This window comes from Crocodylus porosus, unplaced genomic scaffold, assembly GCF_001723895.1.
Source record: "Crocodylus porosus isolate Cpor-Errol unplaced genomic scaffold, CroPor_comp1, whole genome shotgun sequence".
Taxonomy (NCBI): Eukaryota; Metazoa; Chordata; order Crocodylia; family Crocodylidae; genus Crocodylus; species Crocodylus porosus.
This window is the reverse complement of record NW_017728936.1, coordinates 10,708,194-10,715,329: the sequence shown is the minus strand read 5'-3', so window position 1 is coordinate 10,715,329 and position 7,136 is coordinate 10,708,194.

The window sequence follows — 7,136 nt, the reverse complement described above, 5'->3', positions numbered from 1 at the left end:
GCTCCCCGCCCCGCCCCGGGGCCCGGGGGGGCACGCCGGCCCCCCTCCGGGGCTTGCACGCCTGCGCCCTCCCCGGGGCTCTGCAGAGGGGGCTTGCACACGCAGGCGTCCCCCCTCCGGGGCTGGGGCAGAGGGGCCTTGCACACATGCGCCCCCAGGGTTCTGCAGCGGGGCCTTGCACACTTGCTTGCACGCATACACACACACACGTTCCCCATCCAGGGCCAGTGCAAAGAGGGCTCGCACCCTTGCTTGCACGCATCGCCCCCCCCGGAGTTCTGCAAAGGGGGGCTTGCACACTTGCTTGCACACACACACACATCCCACCTCCAGGGCTACTGCAAAGGAGGCTCGCACCCTTGCTTGCATGCATGCACGCACACTCGCACGCATCCCCGCTCCAGGGCTGATGCAAAGGGTGCTCACACACTTGCTTGCACACATGCACGCACACACGTGCCCCCCTCCAGGGCTGGTGCAAAGGGGACCTGCACAATTGCTTGCGCACATCCCCCCTTCAGGGCTGGTGTGGAGGGTTCCCTGCCCTGCCCCGACCACGCTCACAGCACCCAGATGCCGCGCAGACAGGAGCAGGACACAGGCCACCGGCACACGAGGGTCTTTGGGTAAATCTGATCTCTTTTATTAAACCAATGCCAATAGTTGGAAAAATTCTTTGCAAGCTTTCAGGCACAAACGCCCTTCGTCTGCAGCTGGTGCACGCTTGTCCTGGATGGAGCGAAGAGTAAAGAAGCCCGAGGCCCTCCCCCACCTCCATGGCCGCCTCCGAGCGCGAACGTTGGCACGGATCCGGTGCGCCAGTGCCTCCGTTGGGAAATCGCTCCTTCGTGGAAGACCCCACGGCCAGAGGAAACGCTACAAGGCCGTCCCGATGGCAGACCTCAAGCACGCGGGTGCTGATGTCGCGAGTAGGGAGGAGCTGGCTGCCGACCAGCTCCAGCGGTGCCGCAACCTCAACCAAGCGGCATCCCGTTTTGAGGTAAAGCATCTCATCCTCGAAGCAGAGGAAGAACGGAGGAAGGGAAAGCAGAGAAATCCTAGCCTACAGCCTGCCCTTCCCTGGAGGAAGACCTGTAATGTCTGCAGCCGGGTCTCTGGCTCGAATATTGGACTCGCCTCAAGACCCATCTATGAACCACGGCAGAGATCATCCTCGAACCGAGGGACTGCTGACTACGACAAAAGAGCTGTCCTTTACTGGGTGAGACCGCAGGTCCATCTAGCCCAGCTTTTCTTTCCACAGGGGCAGCATCCCTTCAGAGTGAAATCGCATCGGCCTTGGCAGGCAAGGTCCAGGCTAAAGCTGAGGCTGGATCTTCCCCGGGCAGGGCTGCAGTCCCTCGTAGACCGTGTGCACCCACCGCCTGCTCTGCTGAGCAAGTGGAAGTGGGGGTGCCACACAGGTTGGCTCCAGGGAGGGGGTACCCGGCGGCTGAAACACTTCCCAGGACAAGGAAACTCGCATCAGCTTCCCCCACCACCAGCGAGCCGCCTGCAATCATGAGGAACTGAACAAGCTGCTGGGGGGGGGGGTCGCCATCGCCCGCGGTGGGGTCTGGCCCCATGTGCAAGCGGTGCTGCTGCCTAAGAAAACTGAGCCACAAAACCAAGGGGAAGTGAGATCTGCACATTTGGACCAAGACTCAGAAACATTCGTAACATAAAAACCCCACATCGCGCAGTAGCAGAAAGCAGATGCTGAAAGGGAGAGTGAACAGGCTGTGGCCCAGGTTGTGTTTTCCCCTTCCTCTCTCACTTGCAGGCTCCAGCATGTAAGATCTAGGAAGCTCTGATTCAGAGGCTGTGTCTGAACTCTGGGGCTCGCTAGCAACTGATGCCCCTTTCCGCCAAGGACAGCAAGCGAGGCGGGAGCGGGGGCCCAGGTGGAAATCATGTCACCACGCTCCAGGCAGGAGGGAGCTTCTTCAAACCCAAAGCAAATGCCATTGCTGAACATCAGGCACGATGCCCATGTGCCCAGGCACAGGGCAAATCTGCAGGCCTAGGCCATACGTGCGAGTCTGGCAGATGAAATGGTTTGGGATCCACTCCCAGAGGAACCAGTCTACCTCGCCTCACAGGGCACTTTCTACTCGGGTAAGAAGGCCATAATCCTCTCCGGTTACATTAACAGCAATGGGGCAAGGCACAGCAAGAACCAGCCCAGCCAGGCAGCTGCTGCCGACTCAAGGGGAAGGGAGGTAAAGCAGGATGGGCATGGGAATCCCACGGCAGTACAGTCAAGCCACAACCTCACAAACTCCAGCTGCTCCAGGGCAACGATGGGGTTGCTAGCAGTGTGCACGGCCCTGCCAAAGATACAGAATGAAAACCATGACCCCATACAGCCGGTATGACCCCCCCACTTACCACTCTGTGAGAGGCTGGATGCAAAAGTTCAAACAACTGGAACAAAATGACATAATTGAAGAAACAATGTGCTGAGCGGGTCCCACCCATCGTAACAGGAAACGAAGACTGGAGGTATTCTTGCTGCCTGCACTTCAGATAAAGCCTGCGGCGCTGACAGTCCTGTGCTTCCACATAGAGATGAAGGTGTTTGGAGAACCTGATGGAGCAAAGGTGTATTCAGATCTCAATCTACAGCATGTACACCGCTGGCAATGTTATGTCATGGCATTTATCACAGAGATGGACTTTTGTGCTAAAAGTGAGGACCAGGCAGGCTGGCCTCATCAGCCAGCGCTCTTCAGGGAATGGTGTCGGTGGTTCTCGATGACCGGTCTGGAGTTCGGTATTATCTGGATGGCATCGGCGTGTTTGGAAAGACACCAGAAGAGCATGATGCACACTTACAGGCCGTATGAGAACGCGTCACTGTGGCAGGCCTGCAATCAAGCTGTCTACATGGTGTATTTCTTGGGCAAATCATTTCACAAAATGCACCAAAACGTTCCCTAGGTTGGGCTGCTGCAATTACAAAGGTATTAGCAGAGCAAGACATTCAACCATTGCATTTTTTTTTTTTTTTTTTTTTAAGGTCTTTTTTTTTTAAGGTCTTCCATCAAGGCATGCAAGGTTTGTTTCAAACTATGCTTCAGCTGTAGAATAGACTTTCGTGACGTATTACTTCCGGCCATTTGCTAAAGTAGTCTATCAGGGTGATGGCATAACGGCCTCAACTGGAACAGTGTTAAATGAACCCATGAAGTCAATCACAAGCTTTTTCCATGCTGAATCAGGAGAAAATGCAGGTTGTAATGGTGATGTGTGGATCACCGAGTGCATCCCTGACTGTTATGGACCTCACGTTTATCTTGGACAGCTGCTGGGCAAGCCAGTTTTGAAATGGCAAAAGCTTTGGTCAGTACCCTAGCACTCCTGCATTACCTTCTGTAATGACTATTCATGTCTCAAACTGCAGATCTGGAGCCAAACTTAGCCAGATCCATGATGACAACACTGAACAGACTGTTCAGTTGCTTTCAGAGAACTTGCTGGAGCTGAGAAAGTCACCCAAAGGGAAACACTTACTTTGCATATAGGCTACAGAAAAATGTGGGGCTTGCCTTTGGACCACAGCTTTAAACTGTGCACAGAGCACACATAAAGCAAAAGGGCTCGGCCAAATAGGAATGCGCATTGCCGGGCGGGCGGTGGGATTGCATAGGAGGAGCACAGGCCAGGAACCAGAAGTGTGACAGCGCTGCGCTCCTCTCGCCTCTTTGTCACCAGATTCCTGCTTGGAAGTAACTGCAGTTCTCACAAGTATGATTTCTGCATCGACCAAAGGAGTATTCAAAGCTTCTTGCTCAACAAATACTGAGAATTACTGACAACGCAACAGTCAAATAATGCCAAATGCCTAGACCCAGCTTAGCTGGTATGTGTTAGGCTACAGAGCCATTTTTCCCTAGTTGGATGTGTGCTATGTGGGGCACACCAACTTTTTATTGCGGAGGAGCTACAGGCGAAACACAGACACCTTGCTTTTGATATGATCTAGAACAAACCAACAGCCATGAGCTCTATAACTATGGCCAGCAATGGATGCTTAGATGGAGGTTGCTCTAAAATCTTGTGTTACCTGTCAATCACTTAACAAGACCTCTGTGATCCACACACCATCATCACCACATTTTTCCCCAGTTCAGCGTGGAAAAAGTATGTGACTGACTTCATGGGACCATTTAACAATGTCCCCCTTGAGCCCATGATGCCGTGGCCCTGATTGACTCTCTCAGCAAATGGCCAGAAGTGCTCACACCACAAGTTGTTGCTGGTACTGCAGTCACTGTCTTCAGCAGAGAAGGAAAACTGAATGTTTGGTAACAGATCACAGACCATCTCCTGAGAGCTGGAAACTTTCCTAACACAGAGGAAAAGCATGCAGAAAAGGTCACTGGTGCCTTGCCCTCAAGCCAACAGGGAACCTGAACTCTTCAAGAGGCCTCTGACAGAGTTCACAGACAGTGCATGTGGGAGAAAAAGCGTGGGAAGTGTTCACCAAGAACATACAGAGCTGTGGAGGTATGCCATGCTCTGCCTCACCCCAGCCCATCCGTAGCAGAACAGAGATGCTACAGATAATTTATCGATAACCCATTACTTCCTTTTACTTTCCCCAGTATAAGACACCTACCACAGAGGCTGTGTCTGATAGACGCGCTACCAAAGTCAGAGACCACCTGTGTGGACTAGGGAGTTCATTATGCCTGACCCGTGTCGCCACAGGTGACCCTCCTCTCTCAGCCCCTGCCCTCTTCCAGACAGTCAAGGTCAGCCGAAGGGAGCCACAGGCTTACGAAGCCCGTCATTGAGAGGATACAGCTGCAGCCCTTAGACCCATCTAGGTGTGTGGGGTGAAGCAATTTAAGGCAGACTCAGACCAAGAGGATGCCTGATCAGGAAAGAGGAGGGCATGAGCCGATAAAGCACACTGCTGCAATGCACGTCATGCAGCGAATCATACCCCAGCGGTTAAATCAAACAGCCACTCGGTGCCCAGGCGGCTGTGGGAACAGAAGCACACGGCAGATAAAGGGAAGGTTTGGCCACCTCCTGGATGCTATTTGCAGAATCTTTGCTGTGGGGTTTGTTGCTGGGCTGACACGACTGACTCGGCCTGCCTTGGATAGCAGCCGGGTGTTGCTGCTTTATCTCCCCGAAAGCTGCTAGAAGTTCCGGCGCATGACTAATGGACGGCTCCGCTTAGTCAGACTGCCACCCTCTCCGATGACTGATGCGAGCTAACTATAGCCCCGCTCCAGAGAAACATGCTGCCAGCCAGGCCTTTCACTCTGTCTAGCTCAGACTTCCCTTTCTCCTTCCTGCACTTTCCGATGAATGAAGAACTGCAGCATCCTAAACCGGTTCTCTCTGATGAATTCTCTTCCACTACAAAACACCCAGCAGGCTAAAGATTGCAAAACACTTACCCTAAGGTTCAGACCAAACATTGCCCAATAGGTGTTCTAGGTCAGAGAATCTGCTTGGTTATATATGTAGATACGTTTGGGTAGCAAAGGATTTCAGTGGCCTCTTTCCTGCTTTTATCACTGCAAAACCTTAATAAATGTGCCCCAAATCAAGTATTCGGTAGGTTAGATTGTGTGCTTGCAACAGGAACCTTCACTTGCATAAAACTCATGATGCAGCAAGGGACAATTTTGTGTTGATGAACAGGCTAAAAGTAAATGCCTTCAAATCACATCCAAGGAAAAAAATGCAACCGAGAAAGCATCTCCCCGCCGTTTCTGTTTGCCACCCTTTACTACCTTGTCTTCTTCATGCAGAATGAGACAAGTGCTTTTAAGAGGTATTTTTTTACATTTGGAGTAATCTCCAACAAAATGCTGAGCAACTGTTCACAGGAGTCCAATAAGGATCCAGAAGCCATAAAACATGGAGCACACGTGCCCTCTAGCGGTCAAGGTTCGTGAATGTTTCCACCCCTCGGAAGATGTATTATCCTAAGGACATCAAGGAAGAATATTCGATTATCTTGTCCTCTGGTCGCTCTCTCCACTCCGCCCCCAATTACAAACATGGGTACGTCCAACCTTGAGAGAGCAACTGTTGTACGTGAAAAACGTGACACCCAGGAGGAGTGCGGCTGGCAGGATAAGAGCAGGTAGGCACAGCTCTCCCTAGGTTCAGCACTCCCCCTAAAAGACTTGTCAGCAGCACCAAGCCAGAAGGAAACCGATAAACCCAAAGCCCCTACCTGATCGCCTTTGCCACCCCAACCTACAGTAAGGGGCAGTCAACCATTATCACAGCAGATGCTGCATTCAAGGCTAAAGTCAGAGGACATGCACCACCTCCTTAGCCCTGCAGATGCTTTTTGGTTGCACGTCTGAGGTGGGGTCGGCCAGGAACGGCTCGGGGAATCTGACAGCAGAGCCCGTACGCCGCAAGAGGTGGAAGCACCAATGCAGCAACCTTAGCAGGGTGCACACTGGACTGCTCTTCCATCACCATCACATACTGCATTACCAGCCCCACTGTTCAAATGAAAGAAGCTAGTGGGGGCCGGGGGGGCGGTGGGGCTGGGGACAGCCCAGTTAATCAAGGCTGAAAACCACAGTGGGGAGGAGTTTTTAGTCTGGCGCCATGCTGCAAGCGTAGGAGTGACGGGATGCCGGTGAGGGACCCTCTTGCTAGTCATCAGCTGCACTGATGCGACATCCACCCTGTGGAGCAGTCTCTTCCTGAGCACCGGGGAAGCGTCACTCCTTGATGCTTTAAAATAAGACCGAAATAGCGCATTTTCCAAAGCTCTCGGTGACACGAGTCTTGTGCCGCCCCCAGAGATAGGGACTGTGTGAGCTCATGCTTCCTTCTCATCGTACTTCCGATCATTTTTAGCTTGGCCTTTCTTTGCCGGTGAAACAATCTGGAGCAGATTTTATTTATGCTGCGTTTGCCTGCTCTTGGTGGATCACGTAGACGCACAAGCAAGAGGGTATTTTTAGGCTGATTGGCAGGCTGGCTGGGGCCTGACTCCTTCCAGATGGCGAGGGCTGCTGGTCCAGAGGCAACGGAAAAACCTCCCATCTACTAGAAATGTGTTTGGCTTCAATAAGCGTTTGTTTTGTTCTCGCCCAGCGCCAGTCCAAGATGACAGCGCTCCTGCTCCTACAAGGCGCAGT